The sequence below is a fragment of the Muscardinus avellanarius genome (genome assembly GCF_963383645.1).
Source record: "Muscardinus avellanarius genome assembly, chromosome: 1".
In the NCBI taxonomy this organism is placed as follows: Eukaryota; Metazoa; Chordata; class Mammalia; order Rodentia; family Gliridae; genus Muscardinus; species Muscardinus avellanarius.
The window spans coordinates 16,093,692-16,120,372 of NC_137786.1; positions in this window are offsets into that span (position 1 = coordinate 16,093,692).

Here is a 26,681-nt window from a genome sequence, read left to right on the forward strand (position 1 = left end):
AGAACTTGTACATAACTCATTAACAGTGATTCCCACACCCAAACACCTGAGAGAGGGGCCCAAACACTAAGAGAGTGGGTTCAGCACTTGACAATAGTGTACAGAGCAAATAAGAGAGCTTGAAAAATATTCCAGAAGTTACCACAGCAATCAAACATTCAGATATTATACAGGCCCGCCCCATATTCATAAATTAGTAGGACTGTTATTTTTTTGTTTTTTTTCCATTTCCTTTTATGTGGGGTTTTTTTGTTTGGCTGTCTATTTTATTTGTTTTCTCACATGGTTGCCAGTTCTTTTATTACTATTATTATTTTTTTCTCTTACTTTTTTCTCATTATTTTTGTTTGTCTTTGATGTATAATAGTTAGCTTTTGTATCTTGTTTTGTTACTTTATTTGTGTTTGTTCCTTCCCTCCACTCCTTTTACAAACTTCTTCACTCTAGCCTATCTACTTTCTTCTCTCAAAACATTTTTCCTTTACTGTATCTCCTTGATTAATATAAAAGGTATTTCCTACTACTAAGACTGGACTAGACATAATAATCACAAAAGATGCCAACATATAAAAAAAAGTAAGCATGAGAACCTTGAAAATACGAGAATTAGGAATAGTGAAGACACAATGGAAATCATGAATTCTGACCTACAAAAAGGACAAGAAGGAGAATTCTGAATCCTAATCTACAATATGATGAAAGGTCTCAAAGCATGGATACAGCATATGAATGAGGAAATGGAAACACTAAGAAAGAATCATACAGAGGTCTGGAATGAAATGAAAGAGTCAATTAATGAAATGAAAACAGCAATAGAAATCCTGGAAGATTAGATGAAATGAAAAATAGAATATCCTTGTTAGGAGACAGCTCATTCAAAACTGAAAGCACAGTCAACAGCATACAGAATTCATTACAGTAACAAACCATAAACTTCCAACTAAAGTGGGATAATATAAAACATCCTAATTTATGAATAAAGTCATTGAAGAAAGGATAGAAGTACAGACCAAGCACATTCATAATCTCTTCAGAAAAATATTTCAGAGAATTATCCAAAGATGGAAAGAGACTTGGACATACACATTTAGGAGACATACAGAACACCATTAAGACAAGATCAAAGAAGGACATTCCACCGCCATGTAGTAATCAAAATGACCAACATAGAGGCCAAGGTAAGAATCTTAAAAGCAGTGAGAACAAAAGAATGGGTGACATTAAAGGGCAAAATAATAAAAATTACCCCAGAATATACAACTCAAGTCTTGAATGTCAGGAGGGACTGGTATGATGTGATCCAGACCCTGGAAGAAAACAACTTCCAACCAAAATTGCTATATCCAGCAAAATTATTATTCAAAATTGATGGAGAAACAAAAGTATTTCAAGATAAGCATAATCTCAAAAATTCATAAATTCAAAGCCAATAGTAGAGAGAATACTTAAAGAAATAACAATAAAGAAGAAAAAAGAATCAAGTAACAGAAGCAGAGAAGAGATGAAGTTGATCAGCAGGGTATCTAAGAAGAAATAATATTATACCATACAGAAGTTAGAACACAAAATGACAGAAAACAAAAATCATATTTCAATAAAAACTCTGAATGTCAAAGGACTTAACTCACCAATCAAAAGACAGAGACTGACAATGTTGATTAAAACCATAATACAAATATATGCTGTTTGCAAGAAAGTCACCTTACAGCCAAAGACATTCACAGATTGAAAGTGAAAGAATGGAAAAAGATATATCATGCCAATGAATACCAAAAGTGGGCAGGTGTAGCAATGCTGATATCCAACAAAACAGACTTTAAGCTAAAAAAAATCAGAAGAGACAAACCAGGGCACTTCCTTTTATTTAAAGGAAAAATTCACCAAGAAGATATAATTATAGTAAATGTTTATGCCCCAAAAGTGGGTACAGCCACATTTGTAAAATAAACCCTCCTGAATATCAAATCTCAAATAGACCCAAATACAATAATATTGGGAGACTTAAACATACCCCCTTCACCACTGGATTGATCTTCAAGGCAAAATATGAAAAAACACTCTTCAGAACTAATGACAATTATAAACCAAATGGACCTAATAGACATATACAGAATATTTTGAACCAGGAAAAACAGAATACACATTATTTTAAGCAGCCCATGGAACCTTCTCCAAAATAGATCAGATCGTGGGTCACAAAGCAATCACCAGCAAATTCAAAAGATGTAATATAATTCCCTACATCTTTTAAGACTATAATGGAATGAAAGTAGAAATCAACAACATGAAACTCAAAAGAAAGTACTTAAATACATGGTGATTGAATGATTCACTATTGAACAAGTGGGTAACATAATAAATTAGTGAAGAAATAAAGAAATTTGTGGAAATTAGTGAAAACAGAGAAAGAAATTACCAAAATCTATGGGACAATTTGAAGGCAAGTGTTAAAAGGAAAGATTATGGCATTGAGTGCCCACATAAGAAGAACAGAGAGTTGTCAAGTAAACAACCTAATGACATAACTCAAGGACCTGAAAAGACTGCAGCAGTCTAATCCCAAAACTAACAAAGGCAGGAAATTATTAAAATCAGAGCAGAAATAAATGAAATAGAGAACAAAAATCAATTCAAAAAATCAACAACAAAAAAAGTTGGTTCTTTGAAAAGATTAATAGGATTGACAAACTCCTGGCCAACCTAACCAAAAGAAAGAATCAACTCAAATTATTAAAATAAGAAATGAAAAAGGATACATCACCACAGCTAGTGGGGAAATTCAAAGGATTATCAGAAAATATTTTGAAAATTTATGCTCCAATAGACTGGAAAACATGGAAGAAATTGATAGATTTCTAAGCAATGTAACCTACCTAAACTGAACCAAGAGGACATAGCAAGCCTAAACCAACCAATAACAAGCAACAAAATAGAAACAGCAATAAAAATTCTGCCATAAAAAAAGTCCAGGCCCTGATGGGTTCCAGCTAAATTCTACAAAACCTTCAGTGAACAACTAATCCCAATAATTCACAAATTCTTCTGGAAAATTTTTTAAAGAGATGGAATTCTCCCAAATTCCTTCTATAAAGCCAGTATCACATTAATTCCCAAACCAAATAAAGACACATCAAGAAAGGAAAATTATAGACCAATATTATTGGTAAACATAGATACAACAATTTTAAACAAAATACTAGCTATATGCATTCAAAATCATATCAAGAGAATTGTACACCACAACCAAATTGCTTTCATCCCAGGAAAGCAAGGCTGGGTCAACATATACAAATCAATACATGTTTTCACCACATAAATAGAACTGAGAACAAAAACCACACAATCATATCAATAGATGCTGAAAAAGCATTTGAGAAAATCCAACACCCATTCATGTTAAAAATACTGTAGAAAATTGGAATGGAAGGAACATATTTTAACATAATTAAGGCAATATACAATAAACACAAAACCAGTATCATATTGAATGGGGAAAATATGCAAGAATTTTCTCTAAAATCAGGAACAAGATAAGGATGCCCACTAATTATGACTCCTTTTCAATATAGTCCTTGAAACTCTTGCCACAGCAATAAGACAAGAGAGGAAAATCAAAGGAATTCAAATAGGAAAAGATAAATTAAAACTATTCTCATTTGCAGATGACAAGATCATTTATCTAGAAGACCTAAAGAACTCAACCAAAACACTTCTGGAACTGAGTAATAAATTCAGCAAATTTGTAGGATACAAAATAAACCTAAAGAAATCAGTTGATTTTCTTTATGCTAACAATGAATGTAAAATGAAAGAAATAAAGAAAACAATTCCATTCACTACAACCTCAAGACCAAAAAAATTCCTAGGAATAAACCTATCCAAAGATGTAAAAGATCTCTACAAGGAAAACTATAATACATTAAAGAAAAAAATTGAAGAAGACCTTGGAATATGGAAAAATCTCCTGTGCTCATGGATCGGCAGAATATCAAAATGATCATTCTGACAAAAGTGATCTATAGATTCAATGCAATTTCCATTAAAATACCAACAACATTCTTTAGAGACCTAGAAAAAGTCTGTCATGAATTTTATATTGAGAAAAATAGACCCAGAATAGCCAACACAATTCTCAACAATATGAACCATGCAGGAGGCATCACAATCCTGGACTTCAAATTATACTATAGAGCAATATTAGTAAACACAGCATTGTACTGGCACAACAACAGGCATACTGACCACTGGAACAGAATAGAAGATACAGAAACAAAGCCACACACCTGTAGTCAATTAATCTTTTACAAAGGGGCCAAATGCATACAATGGAGAGACAGCCTTTTCAACAAATGGTGCTGGGAGAACTGGCTATCCATTTGTAGAAAGATGGATCTAAAATCCTTATTTCTCACTGTGCACAGGAATCAACCTGAGATGAATCAAAGACTTCAAAATTAGACCAAAGACTGTGAAGTTATTAGAGGAGGGCATAGGCTCAACACTCCAACATATAGGCACAGGCTGCAACTTTCTCAACAAGACCCCCAATGTGCAGAAAATTAAAGCAAGAATTAAAAAGTGGATAGCATCAAACTAAAAAGTTTCTTCTCATCAAAGGAAACCACCAAGAACCTAAAGAGGAAGCCTACAGAATAGGAGAAGATCTTTATCAGCCACCCCTCTGATAGGGGGCTAATATCCAGAATATACAAAGAGCTCAAAAGAATCTACACTAGCAAAATAAATAACCCAATAAAGAAATGGGCAACTACAGTGAATAGACACTTCACAAAAAAGAGATGCAAATGGCCAATAGATACATGTAAAGATATTCAACATGATTAGCCATTAGGGTGATGCAAATCAAAACTACGCTGAGATTCCATCTAACCCCAATCAGAGTGGCAAGCATAAAGAAATCAAATAACAACAATTGCTGGTGAGGATGTGGGGAAAGAAGAACTCTTTTACACTGTTTTTGGGAGTGCAAACTAGTTCAGCTGCTATGGAGATGAGTGTGAAGATTTCTTAGAAAACTGGGGATAGATCTACCATATGATCCAGCTCTACCACTCCTGGGTAGCTTTCCAAAGGGGTTGATATCAGAGAACTACATTAACATATGTATACCTATGTTCATACAAGCACAATTTGTGATAGCCAAAATGTGGAAACAACCCAGGTCTCTATCAACAGATGAATGGATTGCAAAGTTATGGAAAATACACACAATATAATTCTATTCAGCTATAAAAAAGAACAAAATCATGGCATTCAAAAAAATAAAAATATCTGGAGAACAGTATGTTAAGTGAGATCAGCCAAGCACAGAAAGAGAAGGGACATATGTTTTCTCTAATATGCCCAAACTAGGGCACATTAGGGATACCTGAGGGACTCCAGACAATGGAGGGAAAATCTCAGCAAAGCTAGAATGGAAGGATAGCAGAGGAAGAAGGCTGAGGTGGATTAATGAAGGAGCTACATCTGAATATGTGTAAAAGTATGATTGGATAATTCATGGTTAATGCATGGTTAATGCATGGTTAATCTGACACTCATTATTGGGAGGGGACAAAGGGAAAAGGGGGAGGGGGCACGAAGCACAGTTAAAATGTACTTCATTTTTTTTTCAATTTTTTTTTATTGGTGCACTGTATTCATACATCATAGTGGGATACAAACTTTTGTAGACATACATGCACACATCACCCAGTCAGCCCCCACCCGATACCCACCCCATTCTCTCCCCATCCCTCCCTCCCATGCTTGGCTTAGTGGTTGACATCTAGTATTATAGCAATTTATCCAAAATTAAAAATGATAATCTCACATAACTGTTTCATTTGTCTGATACCAAGCTTTTGATGACTTAAAGATAACATTTCAATATTTCTTTTTACTTTCTTTCTTACCAGAGAATTTTTTTTTCTATTTTTTTTTAGGTGAAACTATCATATATTTATATATTTATTTTTCAGAAAAAAAATCTATCCTAATATGGAATATGGACTCTAGATACCCAAAATGATCTTGAAAAAGAACAAAGCTAGAAGATATATAAATGTACTTTATTTTTAATATGCTCCACTTATAAATAAAAGTAAAAATATTTAAAAAATAAATTCTTTATTTTCTTGAGCACTTTTTGGTTATTATCAGAGTAACAATAATTTTTTCTAAAATATATTGTCCAAGAATAAAAGCAGCATTCTAGATGTGCCCTGGTGAATTCATGCATATATAATCTTTTTTATATAATCAAATGGTTGGAACTTTTGATTTAATGCACTCTTACTAACATAGTACCACAAAATGCAGAGCTTCAACAAAAATACCAATTTTTAGGCTCTAACCTATTCAGAAATACAGAATTTTTTTGTTTTATAAGTACAAAATTTGAGGTGGAAAACAGTGATGTATCTGACACTTTTACCTAGATATTGTTATGGCCTTCCTGTCGCTTTTGGTAGAGCCCACACTCTTACAGGTACAGACATAGCCTTGTCTACTTTTTTTTGTTCATTGATCATCTCTGGCTCTATGACTTTTTACTTCAATACTCTGTTGTGCATTTCATAAATAGATTTTTTTCAAGAGCCTTTTTATCATATTCTTCCCCTTTCCTAGATAGTCCTTTCTAGCATAGTTTCTTAGCTAAATATTACATTTGACAAAGAATCTTCATAAAAGCTGGACATGGTGGCACACGCTTGTAATCCCCATGCTTGGGAGGTGGAGACAGATGGATGGCACAGGTTTGAAGCCAGCCTTGCTGGCTTAAGAGACCCTGTTTCCAAATAAAAAATATAAAATAGGCCTGGGAGTGTAGCCCAGAGGTAGAAGGGTTTCCAGGAACCTTATTACCACCACTAAAAAAAAAAAAAAAAAAAAAAAAAAGAATCTTTATAAATACCAAGTCATCAATAATTTAGCCTTGGGAAGTTGGGATGGAGAGGGAATGGTGTGAAGATTGGGTAAGGGCTAATTGGGTGATATGCGCATGTATGTTTTCAATAGTCTTTTATCCCATTTTGATGTATGAGTACAATGCACCAATAAATATTTTTTAAATTAGCCTTTTTAAGGCACTAAGAATGGGTTAGATGTCATTATTTTGTAGCCGCAATCTTTTGCATAACTGCTATTCCATTTAACAAAATTGATTGTAATTTCCAATGTACTTGTCTACTTAAAAGATGACTAATATTACTTACCTTTTTTATTACTAGTATTTAGTAAAACATTTGCAAGATAGTATACGTGAAATAAATGCTTATTGAGGATAAAATCAGCTTTACAAATGAGAACACTGGGGACTGTGGAAGAGCCAGGGCCCAGGTCGCAGGACTCTGGGCCCCGGGCTGGACTGCGCGGAGCATGCCAGACCCCTGGAGAAACCGGGGCCCATTCATAAGACACTGGGTCCTGGGCAGGGGTCAGGCGGGGCACGCCGGACCCCGGAAGAGCCGGGGCCCGGGTCTCAGGACTCTGGGCTTTGGGCTGGATTGTGGGGAGCATGCCAGACGCCCTGGAGAAACTGGGGCCCGGTCATAAGGCCCTGGGTCCCGGGCGGGGGTCAGGCAGGGCATGCGGGACCCCTGGAAGAGCCAGGGCCCAGATTGCAGGACTCTGGGCCCCAGGTGGAGTAGTGCGGAGCATGCTGGACCCCTGGGGAAACCGGGCCCTGGTCACAGTGCTACTGAGTGCCTGAGCCCACAACCTCCTCAAACCACACATACTGTCTTCTCTTATTAAAAAAAAAATTAAAAAAGGAAAAGAAAAAGGAAAAAAGAAAAATATCGGAGAGGAGTCAAGAAGGCCATTGTGGATGCCAGGATACTGGAGATGCAGACAAAACTTATCCAAATGAACTGGAACTTTTGGAAAAATTCCCCGCGAAGGAGGACTGCTTCTTCTCTACATTGTTAAGAATCTTGGACATCACCTGTAAGGAGCGTGTTTAGCGGAGACCTAGGAGAAAGGCGGTGTTGAAAGCAGTCTCCGCGATGGCGGTGTTGACTTGTATTTAGGAGAAGCAGAAATCGGATCCTACCAACTTTATTTTTTTGGAGAAATTATACCAAATGTCGAATGCTACCGTCGTGCATGCTTATGAACACTGGACACTATTCAGAGTGGAAAAAGAACTTGAGAAAGATTTGAAATGGTGGAGGCAGTGGCAATGGCAGTGGCCAGTACTCAGGGGAGGCAACAATCTGATGCATTACACCTGGAACCTTTGAAGTAATACCCCCAGAGGCAGAATGCTACCACCACGCACTCTCAAGAACATGGGACAAATGGCTGGGCAAAGAGGGTGCTTGGATTGGAGCCTGCCAAGGGGTGAGGCTGGCGACGGACACAGCAAAGCTGGGAATGGAGCTTTCCATGAGGCAAGGCAGGTATTGGAACCTCCGAGGCCGAGATCAGAGCCTGCCGAGGGGTTAGGCCGTGCTGGGGCCAGTGAGGCTGGGATCAGAGCCTGCTGTGAGGCAAGGCCACTACTGGGGCCTCCAAGGCTGGGATTGGAGCCTGCCATGAGGAAAGACCAGTGCTGGGGCCAGTGAGGCTGGGATCGGAGCCTGCCATGAGGCAAGGTCAGTGCTAGGGCCTCTGAGGCCAAGATCAGAGCCTGCCAAGGGGTTAGGCCGGTGCCAAGGCTAGCGAGGCCGGGATCGGAGGCTGCCATGAGGTAAAGCCGGTGCTGGGGCCTCGGAGGCCGGGATTGGAGCTTACTGAAGGGTTAGGCTGGTGCCGGGGCCAGCATGGCCAGGATCGGAGCCTGCCGTGAGGCAAGGCCGGAGCTGGGGCCTCTGAGGCCATGATCGGAGCCTGCCGAGGGGTTAGGCCAGTGCCTGGGCCAGCGGACAACATTGGAGCCTGCCGTGAGGCAAGGCCGCTAATGAGGCCTCCAAGGCCAGAATCGGAGCCTGCCTTGAGGCTAGTCCGGTGCTGGGGCCTCTGAGGCCGGGATCGGAGCCAGCTGAGGGTTAGGCTGGTGTTGGGGCCAGTGAGACCAGAATCGGGGCCTCCCATGAGGCAAGGCCGCTGCTTGAGCCAGTGAGGTCTGGATCAGTCAATTGCGTAGCCAGGCCACTACTGAGGCCATCAAGTGTGGGATCGTTACTTGCAACGCAGCATACACAGAGAAATATCGCAGAAAATAAAAACCAGATGCTTCCCCTAATCAGCAATAACTAGAAGGAAAGGGGCAACAGGAAGAGGTCGAGCTATAGAAAGGGCCCTATATTGAAGTAATTAAGGTGACCAATCAGAGGGTATGGAATAGGGGAGGATGGGGCCTCCTTAAAACACAGGAGATTCATAAACAAATGTATCAAAGTTAATCATCAAACAAGCATGGGATTGAGGGACGGGGAGGGAATGGGATGGGGACTGGATGAGGGCTAATTGGATGATTTGTGCTTGTATATCCTCTCAAGTCTTGTATTCCAATGTGATATATGATTACAATGCACCAATAAAAATAAATTAAAACAAAACAAAATTGGAACATTGTATACCAAATTAAATGACTTGTCTAATGATACACAATTAATCTTTCATAATGATGATACAGAACTGAAATTCTACCTGTTTTTGAAAACATCTTGGTTTAATGTTGGAAAGTTTAGATTTTGCATATTAAACAAAGGAAACTCATATAGACATATACTTTTGCTTGGAAAACTCATATAGACATATACTTTTGCATGCTGTCCTAGGAATCAATCAGTGTTAAGTCAATTTTTAAATATTATTCATTTCCTGAGGAGTGCATTTTCTGGGAGGTAGGAGAGAGAGACAGGGACGTAAGGCAGAAAATACAGAAAGCAAATTTGTGGGCGGGCAAGACTGAGCTGGCTATTGCCTGACATCAAAGACAATGATTGTTTAACTTGGCAGGATTGTCGCTGGAAATGTGGGTGATCTCCATGTCTGGTGACAATTCCGGGGTGAAGAAGGGACATACTTTATTTGTGCAGCCATCTACTCCTGATTTGAGATTTGTTCCACGGGGATTACTTCATTGTGCTTGTGGATCGAACAGGCACGGCTGTCAACTGTGCCCTAGGATGTCTCAAATGTCAGGAAGGACCTGTTTCCATCTGCTTCAGTTGTACTATTGCCACATGAAAAAGTATTTTCTAACTTTTCTGTGTGGTTCTCCTTTGCTTTAGTTTATTTTGACATCATAGAGTTGGGTTCTTGTTACAGGTGAGAAGGCAACTTGACTTCTTTCTCTCTATCTTGGGCATTAGCAGTGGGGGAAGGAAGTGAAGTGCACCCACAAAATAGAAAAGATAGAATGAATTCAAGTTTGTTTTTCTAATTTGCCTCTTAATTTTCTAAATAATGGAAAGTTGAAAAGCCTGCTTGTGGAAGTACTTGTGTCCCTTAGTCACCCTCTGCTTTGTTATTTTTTAGAAGCCTTAACTATTCTAATTTTGATAATTGGTATTTATCAATTTCTGCTGCTCAAAATGACAGCACACTGAACTATATTACAGTAGATTACTTCACACCCTGAAAATAAAAATGACACATAAAAGTGACTAAATGAGACTTCTTGATTTCTTTATCAACACTCCAGGGATAAGCATGATTAAAAGTTTGGTATAAAAGTGGTAAAAAAAATACACAAAAGAAATGTTTAATATCATTAGCTATCATGGAGATGCCAATCAAAACTACACTGGGGTTCCAATTAACACCAATCAGAATGGTAATTATCAAGAAGTCAAACAACAATAAATGCTGGTGAGGATGTGGGGAAATAGGACTTCTACTACATTATTGGTGGGATTTCAAACAAGTGCAGCCACTATGGAAATCAGTGTGGAGGTATTTTGAGTGGATCCTCCATATGATCCAGCCGTACCATTCCTGGGTATCTTTCCAATAGAACTGAAATTAGAATAATATGGTAATGTATTCCTATCCATGTTTTATTACAGCACAATTCATAGTAGTCAAATTATGAGACCAACCAAGGTGTCTATCAACAAATGAATAGATTACAAAATTATGGTGTGTACACACAATGGAATTCTACACAGCAATAAATAAGAACAAAATTATGTCATTTGCAGAAAAATGGATGGACATAGAGAATGTCGTTAAGTGAGATTAGCCAATTACAGAAAGTGAAGGGTCATGTTTTCTCTAATATGCAGAAACTAGGTAGTAATCGAGATATAAACAGGGGCTTCAGATAATGGAGGAGAAACTCCGGCGGAGACACAAAGTGATCTAGGGGAAGTGGAGGGAGAGGAGAAATTACTTGGATTGACATAACATTCATATGTGAAGGTATCAATGTCACTCTCAATATCCTGTATGGGGAAGTGGGAATTGTAAGGAAGTGGGGAAAGCCCACTAAGTGCTCTGTGCACGTAACTAGCCTTACAAGTAGTAGAGATTCTGAGAGAGAGAGAGCAGCCTGGGATGTTGCCGTTGCAAATAAACTAGTCTGGATGAAGGTGCTGCAAATGCTGACGATCATCCAGGATTGAGAGGACTGCAGAAGGAAGGAGCAAGACTGTGAAGCAGAGTAGGTTAAGAAAAGGTGGGACTGGCAAGACCTCAGGACTCACTGAGCTGAGCGGGTCCAAGGGGAAGAAGAGCCAGGTGACATGCAACAGCTCAGTTTTGTGATGTCCCAGCTGGCTTTGGGGAGGACCCCTTACTACCTTCCTTCTGCTGGCCATAGCTCCTGCCCTTCTGCTCCAGGAGACAGCTTCCTGGTCTCCATCAAAGAAATCCAGCTTATCAGAGGAGCCTTTCTGATATTTTTTATGGGTGTCCTTGTCCTGAGGGTTGAATCCAGAGATATTCTACCTCCAGGTTATCTACCACTAGCCCTTTTAATATTGAAACAGAGTCCCACTAAGTCTCTGAGGAGCTCACTAAATTGCTGCAGATGGCTTGGAACCTGGAATCCTCCTGTTGGATCTTCCTGATTCCAGAGTACTGAGATTACAGATGAGCACCACCATGCCTAGCTCTGATATTTCTTAGTGGTACCCATTGTAGGTGTTTTCTTCTGCTGTCTTTTCTGAAGAACCTCTGTTTGTACCTTTCCCCCTCTTTCCTAAGTGTTGGCAATTTCTTAGGTTTTCCAGATTTTTCTGTGGCAGCCTGTTTAATTTGCAGCTGCTGATCACACCTGACCTTTTCTGCAAAATAGTCCTAGGCCACCTGGCACTATAGGCAGGTGGAAGCAGGGTGATGCGTCCTGCGTTGTCCCCTGGCCAGACCATAACCCTCACTGCCCACTTAGAAGCTGTTTACTGTTTATAGATTTCTGACCCTTGTTTTGTGCCAGAAAGGAGGAGTTGGCTGAATTCAGATAAACATTGCTTCGGGGCATTCACGTTGTTACTGTCCTTCTACCCTTTTGGCATGACATTGCCTCCAGAGTCCCTGGGGAAACACATCCTGCAACTCTATGATGGAACCAAGTTCCAGATGGAGAGCGGGGGTTTGGGAGGATGTCTTGCAGCACTCCCTTCCCAGGCCCAGAACAAGAAGCAGAGTGGCCCGAGGATGACAGGGGAGATCCCTGATGCACCTGCCAGCCACCTCTATCCCCAAATGACACATCATGACTCCGCAGGACTCCAGGTGGTTCTAGGAACTGAGTGGGTCCCACTTAGCTTCTCCTATTCTACAAGTTTATTATGTGACAACAAATATATTTACTGATCCAATCACTCAGGTCTTTGAGTATCTTAGGCACTGTGGGGGTCCTGTGTATGTAGCATGGTCCAAGAAAGATAAAGCCTTTGCTTACAGGGAACTCAGTGAAGACAGGCATGACAAGCAAAGAGAAGATGTGGTTACAGATCATGATCAATTTATAAATGAAATTATAGAAAATGTGAGGAGACTGATTTTAGATAGGGTGCTCTTGGAAGAGGCCAGCTGACTAGCAGCCTTTGTCCACCTGTAACCTCATTCCTCTTTGTCATGCAAAGGAACATGTCAGGTGCCAGGGGCAAGGGCAATATGGCATTCCTGGAGGGCCATCATTCTGCCACCCACAGGAGATGAGGGCATTGCTGCAGGGGTGTTGGAGGGCACTAGAATGAGCTGGGGATGGGAGGTTGTGGTCTTCTCTGCTCTGTTGGAGAATCTGGACTTTAGCAAAAAGCAGCCACAGAATTATTTTAGGAAGGCCATGCCATGATTTGATGGAAGTATTTCAATGACTATTTGAACAATGTTTTACTGCTTATGTCAATGACTATTGAATAGCAACCCTACAACAAGAAAGATAAAATTATTTCCAAAATGTATATCAGAAATTTGGAATGAACTCATGCTGGATTTATTGAAGTATTTTCACAAATGGTATGTTTACAGTGTTTAGTCTTTCCTTTAGGTAAAAATCTACCCTTCCAATTATTCAACATTCTTTTGTTTTTTCAAATTCTTACTTTTTAAAACATTTTTTTACCTTAATACTGCATTATTTTACGTAAGGTCTAACCTTACACATTCTACAAAATGGTCAACATACTTAATGTGATATAATTGATTATACTATTTATTTGTGCATAGTTTTTAAAAAATATGGCAAACATAGATGTTTTTTATTCTGGTTTTGAGTTTTCAGTTAGATAATTTTCATATAATCATTTCAATTTTTAGATATCTAACTTATTTTTAACAGATTACACTGGTAAGGGCTTATATGACAAAACTGATAAGTGTAAGTATTGATTAGTAATAAATTCTTAAATTATAAAATGACCATGCTAGCATTTATGGTTTTTCTCTATTAATGTATTATGCAATAAAACTGCAATGAGTTACATCACTATATTTTCTCAATATTGAATTATGCTTACATTTCTGGAACAAATGAATACTACTTTATATATGATATGTTTTTTACTTCTGTTGTAATTTATGAAGAAATACTTACTTCTAGGATTCGAATAAATCATTTCCATGTATAAGTGTTATTGATCTGCTATAATTTTATGTCATCTCTGTCATATATTAGAGTTATAAAAAGCATTTATAAAAAGCATTTAAAAAAGCATTTAAAGTGTCAGTTTCCTGTAATCTGGAGCAAAATAAAAAATCTTGACCTTTTGATAAGTCTTATGCATAAAGTCTTATGGATCTGTTGCCTTTATTATTGGTCTATTCAATCTGTGTGTGTGTGTGTGTGTGTGTGTGTGTGTGTGTGTGTGTGTAGTGTTGAGGATTGAACACGAGGGCATTGTACCTTCCAACTACACCCGCAGCCCAATTGTTTATTATTTATTTTTGAAACAGGGTCTCACTAAGTTGCAGAGGGCCTCACTAGGTAGCTGAGGCTGGCCTTGAACCTGGATCCTCCTGTCTCAGCCTTTCAGTACTGAGATTATAAGCGTGTGCCACCGTACTCGGCGGCTTCTATTCAATATTTCTAAATCTTTTGTGGGGTGAGGTGGATCATCTATATTTTCCAATAAAATGTTCATATATAAAAATGTAGTGGTATAATTTTGTACTCGTTTCTTGTGCAATATTTTAATCTTTAATCTCTGCCCCTGTGGAGACTTTTTAAAAAACTCTCATTTATTTATTCTTTGGTATATTTACAAGAAGTTTTCTATTATACTATTATTTTAAAATGCAACTTATGTTAATTAATTATTCTGATTTAAAATTTTAATTTCTACATTTAGTTTTTTTATTGCTGTCATCTAAGTTCTTTGGGGAAAGATTGACGACAGAACACATGTGGGTGGACAGGTTTTTGTTGGTCTGAGGAACTCACACTCTATTGGAGGAGAAAGAAAAAAATGACTGAAATTATTATGTATTTCACTCCTTAGAGTTTTTAAAAAATTTCAGCACTTGTATTTTTAAATTTCTTGTATTCTTTTTTTATTTCATGTGTCAGTGTCTTGCCCTTGATTTATGGATACCATATGTTCCCAATTTCCATGGACAATATGAACATTCTCTTTACTTTCTTGTATTAACCCTATTTCATTAGAGAAATGGAACTTATTATCTTGGCTTGAGCTCCTTTTCAGGATACTGTGTGCCGCCCCCCCCCCACCTCCACAGTGTCACATTATCTGACAAGAGTGTCAATTTTTGGAATGGATGGTGTAAAGCTACATGTTGCAAGTGTTATAGACTTTTTTCCTAAAACACCAAGCCAAGAATCTAGGAACCTTGTCAACTGGTACTTATGCTCCCCTTCCTCTCTGTACTAAAAGGTCAGTTTACATTGCTATAGACACATATTGTTGGTCATACTAACACTTTGTTGTTTTGTTTTTATTGAGTTTATTATGGGAAAACTGGACACAGATGCTTTGAGGAAACATTCTTTTCCTGTCTATGGTAGAGTTGTCAAGGTTCTTTGGCTTGCTCCCTAGTGCCTATTTTTTAAACTAACCACATTTCAATCTTCTGATAGGAGAATATTAGGAGTATCTATCTCTGGCCTGAAATTTAGTTGCCAGTGGTAGGAGTGCAGGGAAAGATTTACTGTAGAAATTAGTTTCTGGAGATTTTATTGCTGTGCTGAGTCATTTCACCCTCTATGTGTGTTGGGACTGAAGGTTAGCTGGAGAATTATTCATTATTTCTTTCTTTTCTAAAACCAATACTCAGAGTGTGCTTTGGAAAAATGCCCACTCTTTTTAAGTAATAATGCCAAATGTAAACCTACTTCTAATACCACAGTCATTTACTTTATGTGTTTTGGAATAGGACAGTTCTTGAAGTCATGCTATACCCTCCTGCAGACCTCCCTGTTACTTCTCCTTCAACCCTGATTTTTATCTTGTTTAAAAAATACATTACTTCTAATCTTTAGGGACATTTTCCTGTGCTTGAGCTCAGTAATGGGAGATATCTACTGTAATAACCATCAAGAAGGGGAAGGAGAGGGTGAAGCCAAGTATTTGGAAGGAATTATGTTACATGCATGCATAAATATGCCACAAAGAACCCTAGTATTCTGTATAAATACCATGTACTAATAAAAATTATTTAGTTTCTTATCCATCGATATACATGTCTCTGTATAATGTCTTTCTCAATTTTCTTATCTATAACATTTTGTTGGTGATTAAAAGAATATTTATAAAAATGAAAACCAGTTAGAATTCCTACATAAACATATTTATAATCATTTATAAAATTAGATTTGAATAATAAAACTTTCAGAAATAAAATGCTCACCTGGATTTCTGAGACTAAAATACATTTGTCTTAGAACAAAGTAGATTAGTTACATTGTGTCTGATTGTGCCAATGTAAATTATCTATCAAAGAGAAGTCATAATTTTACTTGATTTTGCAGAAACGTTTTCTTTTGATAGCCAGAAAACACCAACAGCAGAGAAACAAAAAAGGTAAATACAAGGGACAGAGAAAAAGAGGGCTGAAAAAACGAGATACCAGAAAGAAAACAGACCGCAGTGCTGTAGCTGGAGCTGTGGTGCGGAGCCACGCGGACGCCATCTTTCCTTCCAGCACCAGGCTCCAGAGAGGAGGGGGACTCAGAACGGAGCTCAGAGCCAGAGAGGAGATACGCCAGCCTCACGGCTGAGGACGTGGTAGCAGCACCTTACTGCTGGCGGCAGCAGCGACTTCACCGGATGGCACCAGACCAACGCACTCAACAGCCCACCAGGCTCCAGAGAGGAGCGGTGGACAGCAAGCCGAGGTGAGCCGCTGCGGATCAGCTGGGCAGGATTCGGCAGATTTTTTGGCACAGGGAGCGTTTAAAGCTCCCAGGGGCTGGGCTCAGTGCACCCTGCAGGGACTCAGAGCAGACGGAGCTCAAAATCAGAGAAGAAATATGCCAGCCTCATGGCTGAGGGCGTGGCAGTGGCACCATATTGCCACCGGGGTGGCAGCAGAAAATTCACCAAGTCCACTACCGCTCCATCAGTGCACTCAACAACAGTGAGTCAAATTGCACCCCCTAGAGGAGAAATCCCAGTACTGACTTCCAGGGACTTGACTCAGTGGGGAAGTGGCAATGGCAGAGATATTACACTATAGTCACAACTCCATGCATGAGAATGCCCAGCCTGGCACACCCCATGGTCTAAAGCAGCCTAGATTTACTCCCTGGGTCTAAGACTTTGTGATACAACCCAGTAAAGGAGTAGTGGTGACTGAGATACCACAGACTCGAGATCCAGAGCACCTTAAGTGAAGTCTTAGTGACCCAGGGAAGAACCCAGAGAAGGCACAAACTTCCGAAATCATGGGAAAGAGAAATAACAATGGAGCAGTGAATGCCCAAAACCCCACAACATTAGAACCTGATAAAATAGAAATTCAGAGATTTCTAGAAAATCAAATCAGGAAAATAACTGTAGAAATAATAGAGGTGTTTCAAAAAGAATTCAGAGAGAGCCAAAAAGAGATAAAGGATGTAATCAATGAAGTAAAGGCCTCAATTCAAAGTATAAACAATCAATTAGACCACATGGAGAATAGAAACTCGCTTCTAGAAGATGATCACTCCAAAAATGAATGCATAGTTTCTAATTTAGAAAAAAAATCTGACAGCAGGAATCTGATATTGAAGAAATATGGGCCCATTTTAAGAGAGCTAACCTAAGAATAATTGGAATAGAGGAGGGAAAAGAAGGTGAAACCAAAGGGATCAACAATCTCTTCAAGGAAGTAATAGCAGAAAATTTTCCAAACATAGAGCAAGAGGTTGATACACAGTTCCAGGAAACTTATAGAACCCCCTTTAGACAGGATCGGAGAAGAGGATCCCCACACAACAAAATTATCAAAATGACCAATGTGGAAGCCAAGCAGAGAATCTTAAAGGCAACGAAAACAAAGGGCCAAGTGACATTCAGAGGCAAGCCAATTAGAATCACTCCAGACTTCCCAAACCAAGTCATGAGAGCCAGAAGGGCTTGGAGTAACATATTCCAAACTCTGAAAGAAAACAACTGCCAGCCAAAAATTTCCTACCCAGTAAACCTTTCTATCAAATTAGATGGGGAAATAAGAAGCTTTCAGGACAAACAGAAACTGAAGGAATTTATGTCTTTAAACCCAGCGCTAGAGAAAATACTCAAAGAGATTAACTACAAAGAAGAAATAGGTAACACACACCAGAACCAGAGAAACAAGGTTTTCCATCCACAGACAACTAAGATTGGCTATCTTTGAAGATTCATTATTTATGTTAGTCTTATACCTATCTCTAAATTGTATTGTTTGCTTTTATTGTTTCTAATTTTTAGGATTTCTAGTTGGAATATTAATATACCTTCAGATATAGCATTTGGAAATATTTTATCCCATTCTATCAGTAACTTTTAACTCTGTCTGCATTATCTTTGAATATACAATATTTTTTTTATTTTCTAGGGAGTTTGTTTACCCTTCTGTTGCCTGTGCCACTGAAATCAAATCCAAGAAAACACTGCCAATTTCAATGTCATGAGGTTTTATGACCCAGATTTTCTTCTAAAAGTTTATAGTCTTAAGATTTATATTTAAGTCTTTTATCTATTTTGAGTTAATATTTGTATATGGTGTTAGGTAAGGGTCCTATTTTATTCTTCTTCATGTAATTATTATTTTTCAACAATATTTGTTTAAAAGATTATTATTTCCTCCACCAAATGTTCATGGAAACCTTGTCAAAAATAACTTGACAATATATGGAAGAATTTATCTCTAGGCTTTTATTTAATTCCAATGGTTTATATATCTGCCTTTATAGCAGTACTACACTGTTTCAATTATTTTAGCTTTATAACATTTGAAATCAGAAAATATACATCTTCTAGCTTTGTTCTTTTTCAAGATTGTTTTGTGTATCTAGAGTCCATATTCCATATTAGGATAGATTTTCTCTAAAAAATAAATAAATAAATAAATAAATGTGTGATAGTTTCACCTAAAAAAAAAAGAAAAAAAAGTTCTTTGGTAAGAAAGAAAGCAAAAAGAAATATTACAATGTTATCTTTAAGTCATCAAAAGCTTGGTATTAGACAAATAAAACTGTTATGTGAGATTATCATTGTTAATTTTAGAAAAATTGCTATAATACTAGATGTCAACCACTGAGCCAAGCATGGGAAGGAGGAATGGGAAGAGAATAGGGTGGGGATCAGGTACGGGCTAACTGGGAAATGTGTGTTGTATGTCTACAAAAGTTTTTTTTTTTTATACCATTATGATGTATGAATACAGTGCACCAAAAAAATTTAATTAAAAAAAAAGAAAAAGAAAAGAAAAGAAAGAAAGTTGGGGAAGGGATGGGTAGAAAGATGTAAAAAAAAAACATTCTCTTTTAAAAAATTTTTGAGTAAATAAATGTTCCCAAAATATCAATAAAAAAGGAATATTTTGAAAAACTGTAGTAGATTAATTCTATGTCATCATAAAATTGAAAATTGAAGTTGGATCCATTTGAAAATTATTTATAAATTTTTATATCTGTTATTTACTGCAATAATTTCCTTCTGGGGAATTTTGAACTCTTATATGTTGCCAATGCATTTGCCTTGTTTTCAATGTATAATATCAGGTTTAGATTAAGAACGTTCAAGATCTGTGGATTCATAGTGATAGGGCACAATTTTTATTAGGTGTCCCACTGAAATGGATGGGATTAATGTTCCTGTTTGCCCTGAATTTTTTTATCTCTGAAAATGGAATTATGTATATATAAACATAGTCTATATTCTAATATATAACCATATTTTATATTTTCCACAGTTACACATCTCCTTACTGGAAGATTCAGGATACAGAATTTAATTATTCCCAAAACTCATAAAGATTTCTTCTGTTATTCCAAAATAGCTGTTTTATGTTTGTGGCTATGTTTAACCTTCTATATTCAGATAGAAAAAGCATTATTCAATTGTATTTTGCAGATGTAGCAAATGAAGTCAATGAAATTTAAATACTTTCCCAGGCACCTAGTGAGAAAATTACTAGCCTCAAAGATCTCTTTTTTATATAGTTGGGTTTCTCTGTTGAATTACTTCTTTAGGGGTTAAAGAAAATAAAGTCAAGAAATATGTTATCAAGTATTGAATACATGCAAATCTATAAATCTATCCAGGAGAACTGGGCAAAGGTAAAGAAGGCATGATTCTGAAGAGTTTGTAATTATCTGGTTGGGGAAAGCGGCAATGAGGCTTTAAAATTACCTACATCACTGTGCTCATTGATAGAGACAACAGTCATTACAAACAACCAAAACTAGAATGGATACACAGCAAGCCCAGACTTTTATGGTCAGAGAAACATCTTTATGAGAGCAGAAAATAAGGGCTGGCTCAGTCAGGCATGTTAGCTTATAAAAGTCCCAGGCATATGCTGGAGACCTTGGTCTCTCTCAAAACGATTGCCTTTCCCGCATCATGGTGGTGCTCCCTGGAATCCCGATGACCGCTTGGCTGCAGTTCTTGGGCATGGCACTTGGCAGCTGCCCCACTTGGCTCTGGGTTTCCATGACCCCTGGCTGCCCTCCCCAGCCCTGTGACCCAGGTCTTTACCAGGAACGGAACCTGCTGCTTACTTGCTGCTTTTTAGTACTGACTCGGCAAATCCCTGATCTAAATTCTGCACAGCCTGGCAGCAAATGCCAGTGGGGCCATATGTAGGCACAGCAAATGGAGGGTTACATAACTTCCCACGCTACTGTTGCCAGATCCATTTCAGGCAGAGGTATTCATTTTGATGTGAGTTAGGTATATGGGAGATAAATCTTTTGATCAGAGCTTTTAATTTAGTGTTCCTAAGATTCAATCTGCCATTCAATGAGGGGGTCCTTGAGTTTCTTTTTGAACATGCAATTATTACCCTCTGTGCCAAGAAAAGAAAAGTAGATGATTAAAATATAATCTGTAGCTCAGAAATCGATTGTAGAAAGATAACAAAAAATAGATAATCTCAAGTAATATTCTGAGTATATGATAATATATAAAAATAGAGGAGATTAAAGCATGCCATTTTTTTTCTGTTGTAATTGGATGGTTCAGGACCACAGATTCAAATTCCCAGTGGGCACAAGCACCTCGTTGTTATGTAAGCCTCTGGGTTAGAAGCAGATCTGTTTCTTCTCTCTCCCTTTCTTCTGCTGGAGTGTTTTTCTCTCTCTCTCTCTCTCTCTCTCTGTCTTTCATTCAAGGTGAATATCTGTTATTGACAATAGTTAGAAAGATTTTGATATAAAAATAGAGATTAATTGTAATCAATGTCTTTAGGGAAATTCTTTATGTAAAGCAAGCTTGCTAAAAATGGGACAAATTTGTTTTCTTGTTTCTATAAGACAGGTCCTAAGTAAAGCTATAGAAGAGAAGCTCCTATCCTTCTAATCAACTATTAGAAACAAAATATAAAGTGGTCAGGTTTTATAAATGTTCTTATTATTCTTTATCCTTTAAAAAAGTATCTTAATTGTTTTTAATAATACACTATAATTATGCATCATAGTTATATTCAAAGTGACACATTTGCATATGGAAGCATTCCTTATAGGTGTATATTTTAATTTTCATTTTTCTAATAACTAATAATGTTAAACATCTTGAATCTGAAAAGCAAACTGTGGCATACCCATATAGTACAACTAAAGAAAAATCTATTAATTTGTGTAGAAACATGGTTGAAAGTTAAAAGCTTTATGCTAACAGAAGAAAATAGGCACAAAGGCTACATATTATTCCACATATACAACATTTTACAAAATATACAGATATAAAAGTAGATACCAGTGATCAGGGCCTAAGGGTCAGGCAAAGGGATTGATTCTAAAATGGCACAAAAGCATCTTTTGGGGAAATGAAAATGACCTATGTTTCCATTGTGTTGTCAATTATGTAACTTTCTATGATATTCAAAACTCATTGAAATAAACAGCTAAAATGGCAAACTATAAAAATTATACCTGCAAAAACTCAAGTAAGTATATTTTCTTTAAAGCATTCAAACTTTATGATATTAACTTAAAATATTTTAAATCTGTCTGTAAATTCTTTTCTCCCATCTTGGTGGCACATGCTTGTAATTCCAGCATTTGGGAGGCTAAGACAGGAGGGTCACGGTTGTGGACAGCCTCAGATACTTAGTGAGGCCCTGTTTCAAAATAAAGAATAAAAAATAGGGCTGAGGATGTAGCTTGAAGGTAGAATGCCCTTGGGTTCCATGCCCAGTACTGAAAAAAAAAAAAAAAGAATGAATATGATCAAGCAATACCATTTCTGGATATCTATCCAACAGAAAGGAAACCAAACTACCAAACGAATGCATGGGTATTTATGTTCATAGCTGTACAATTCACAGTTGCCAAACTATGGAACCAGCCAAGATGTCCATCAACAGATGAATGGATTTAAAAAACTGTGTGATATGTACACAGTGGAATTTTACTCAGCCATAAGGAACAAAATTGCATGACTTACAGGGAAATGGATGAAACTGGAGAACATTTTGCTAAGTGAGATTAATCAGTCAAAAAAGTAAGAAATTGGATGCACTCCCTGATATGTGGAAGCTAGGGAGGAAATGGGTCATACTTGGGAGGAAGTCTAAATGAAGAGGGAGAATGATGAGCAAATAAGGTGACCTAACGAGGGGAATGGGAGTGGGGAGAGAGAAATTCTCTAATGTACATGATGTACATTCACAAACAAATCAGAGTCAATCACTAAGCCAAACGTGAGAGGGAGGGAGGGGAAGAGAACGGGATAGGTTGGGTAAGAGCTGAGTGATGTGTGGATGTATGCCTCTATCATCTTGTACTCGATTAAGATATATAACTACAATGTATCAATAAAAATAAAAAAAATTAATTTTCTCAGGAGATAAGAGAACCCAACAACTAATTTCTGATTCTTAAGCAGGTGTTGATAGGTTATTTCAGAAATTTCCCTATTCTTATAAAAAGGCTGTCAGTGTTTCAAGAAAAAAATATCAGATACATATTTTGATTATTAATGTTTCAAGATAAAAATCAGATACATATTTTGATCATTAATGACTCATAGTAAATTATATGTTCAATTATTACTGCCTTTGAATTAAATTTAGCTTTTTTTTCTCTTTTTTCTCACTAACTTAGTCTAGATTTTCATACAATTCTACGTGGATCAGTAGACGTGGTGTTTAATTGCTTTTCCAATTCCTAGACTCTTAGCTCTTCTAATTCACATTGAATATGAGGACGCAATACATTTTAAAATCAGATTTTATCAATTTTCCTAAAACACCATAATCTCTTCTTTCATGTATCTTTAAATGCTTTTGAAAATATGGAACTTCTGGGAAGATGGCGACGGAGAAAAGCGGGGCTTATGAGCCTCGCTAACAACCAATCTCTATTACTACAAAATCAGCGCCTTTCATAGTCAGAAAACACCATCAGCAGAGAAACAAAAAATGTAATTATAAGGGATAGAGAAAAAGAGGGCTGGAAAAATGAGACACCAGAAAGAAACCAGATCACAGTGCTGCGGCTGGAGCCGCAGCACGGAGCGGCGGGCACAATCTTTCCTTGCAGCACCAGGTCCCAAAGAGGAGGGGGACTCAGAATGGAGCTCAGAGCCACAGAGGAGATACGTCAACCTTACGGCTGAGGACACAGCAGAAGCGCTTTACTGCCAGCAGCAGCGGCGAGTTCACCAGCCGACTCCAGAACAATGCACTTAACAGCCCACCAGGCTCCAGAGAGGATGGGTGGAGAGTGAGCCGAGGTAAGTCGCTGCAGAACAGCTGGACGGGATTCGGCAGATTTTTTGGCACAGGGAGCATCTAAAGCTCCCAGTGGCTGGGCTCAGCACACCTTGCAGGGACTCAGAGTGGACCGCAAAACCAGAGAAAAAATATGCCAGCCTCACGGCCGAGGGCGTGGCAGTGGCGCCATATTGCCACCGGCGGCAGCAGCAGCGAATTCACCGAGTCCACTACAGCTCCATCGGCGCCCTCAACAATGGTGAGTCAAATTGCAGCCTCTAGAGAAGAAATCACAGTACAGCACTCCCAGGGACTTGACCCATTGGGGGAGTGGTGGTAGCAGATATATCACAACATAAGAGAACGCCCAAATTGGCACCTCCCATGGTCTAAAGCAGCCTCGAATGACTCCCTGGGTCTGAGACTCTACGATACAACCTAGTAAAGGAGTAGTGGGGACTGATACCACAGACTCGAGATCCAGAGCACCTTAAGTGAAGTCTTAGTGACTCAAGGGAAGAACCCAGAGAAGGCACAAACTTCCAAAATCATGGGAAAGAGGAATAACAATGGAATAATTAATGCCTACAACCCCACAACCTCAGAACCCAATAAAACAGAAATCCAAAGATTTCTAGAAGATCAAATCAGGAAAATAACTGTAGAAATAATAGAGGTGTTTCAAAAAGAATTCAGAGAGAGCCAAAAAGAGATAAAGGATTCAATCAATGAAGTAAAGGCCTCAATTCAAAGTACAAACAACCGATTAGACCACATGGAGAATAGAATCTTGCTCTTAGAAGATGAGCAATCCAAAAATGGATGCATAGTTTCTAAATTAGAAAAAAAAATCCAACAGCAGGAATCTGACATTGAAGAAATATGGGCCCATTTTAAGAGAGCTAACCTAAGAATAATTGGAAGAGATGAGGGAAAAGAAGGTAAAACCAAAGGGATCAACAATCTCTTCAAGGAAGTAATAGTAGAAAATTTTCCAAACATAGAGCAAGAGGTTGATACACAGGTCCAGGAAACTTATAGAACCCCCTTTAGACAGGATCAGAGAAGAGGATCCCCACGCCACAAAATTGTCAAAATGACCACTGTGGAAGCCAAGCAGAGAATCTTAAAGGCAACAAAAACAAAGGGCCAAGTGACATTCAGAGATAAACCAATTAGAATCACTCCAGACTTCCCAAACCAAGTCATGAGAGCCAGAAGGGCTTGGAGTAACATATTCCAAACTCTGAAAGAAAACAACTGCCAGCCAAAAATTTCCTACCCAGCAAACCTTTCTATCAAATTAGATGGGGAAATAAGAAGCTTTCAGGACAAACAGAAACTGAAGGAATTTATGTCTTTAAACCCAGCGCTAGAGAAAATACTCAAAGAGATTAACTACAAAGAAGAAATAGGTAACACACACCAGAACCAGAGAAACAAGATTTTCCATCTAACATACAACTAAGATTGGTTATCTTTGAAGATTCATTACTTATGTTAGTCTTTTACCTATTTCTAAATTGTATTGTTTGCTTTTATTGTTGTTAATTTTTAGGATTTCTAGTTGGAATATTAATATACCTTCAGATATAGCATTTGGAAATATTTTATCCCATTCTATCAGTAACTTTTAACTCTGTTTACATTGTCTTTGGATATACAATATATATTTTTTTAATTTTTAGGGAGTTTGTTTACCCTTCTGTTGCCTGTGCCATTGAAATCATATCCAAGAAGTCACTGCCAATTTCAATGTTGTGAGGTTTAATGACCCGGATTTTCTTCTAAAAGTTTATAGTCTTTTAAGCTTTATATTTAGGTCTTTTTAACTATTTTGAGTCAATATTTGTATATGGTGTTAGGTAAGGGTCCAATTTTATTCTTTTTCATGAAATTATTTTTCAATAATATTTAGTTAAAAGATTATTATTTCCTCCACCAAATGTTTGTGAAACCCTTGTCAAAAATAACTTGACAATATATGGAAGAATTTATCTCTAGGCTTGTATATAACTCCAATTGTTTATATATCTGCCTTTATAATAGTATGACACTGTTTCAATTATTGTAGCTTTATATGGTTTGAAATCAGAAAATATACATCTTCTAGCTTTGTTCTTTTTTGAGATCGTTTTGGGTATCTAGAGTCCATATTCCACATTAGGATAGATTTTTTTCTGAAAAATAAGTAAATAAATTTATGATAGTTTCACTTAAAAAGAGAAAATAAATATTCTCTGGCAAGATAGAAAGCAAAAAGAAATATTGAAATGTTATCTTTAAGTCATCAAAAGCTTGGTATCAGACAAATGAAACTGTTCTGTGAGATTATCAGTGTTAATTTTGGATAAAGTGCTATAATACTAGATGTCAACCACTAAGCCTAGAATGGGAAGGAGGGACGGGGAGGGAATGAGGTGGGGATCAGGTAGGGGCTAATTGGGCGATGTGTGCATGTATGTCTACAAAAGTTGTTTTTTTTTTTATCCCATTATCATGTATGAATACAGTGCACCAATAAAAAAATAAATTAAAAAAATCACAGAAAAGAAAATATGGCTCCAAACAAAAGGTCCTATAAGATTAGATATAAAACATTTATTTAGTAATTAAAATGTATACCTGAGTATAAGGTAAAAATAAAATTTCCTAAAAATTGTCCTCCTAAATGAAAGACCTAGTTATGTCTGTACAATGTATTTTACACGTTTGGAATATTCTCTGAGTGACTTTGTTTTGAGTAATAATATATATTTGGGGAAAGCCCTTTAGCCTTTAATGTCACCAGTAAACATAAGTTTGGATGCTCAAAGAAGTCTCTTGGTAAAGTCAAATATAGGATTTAATGAATTTAACATGAATTTGGTTAGGGATACGGTCTTACTATTACAAGGTTGTACACTATAAAAATTCCTTCACCAATGCATAAATGATTTTGTGAATTAAATTGTTTATGAAATCTTGGATATGTTATCTTA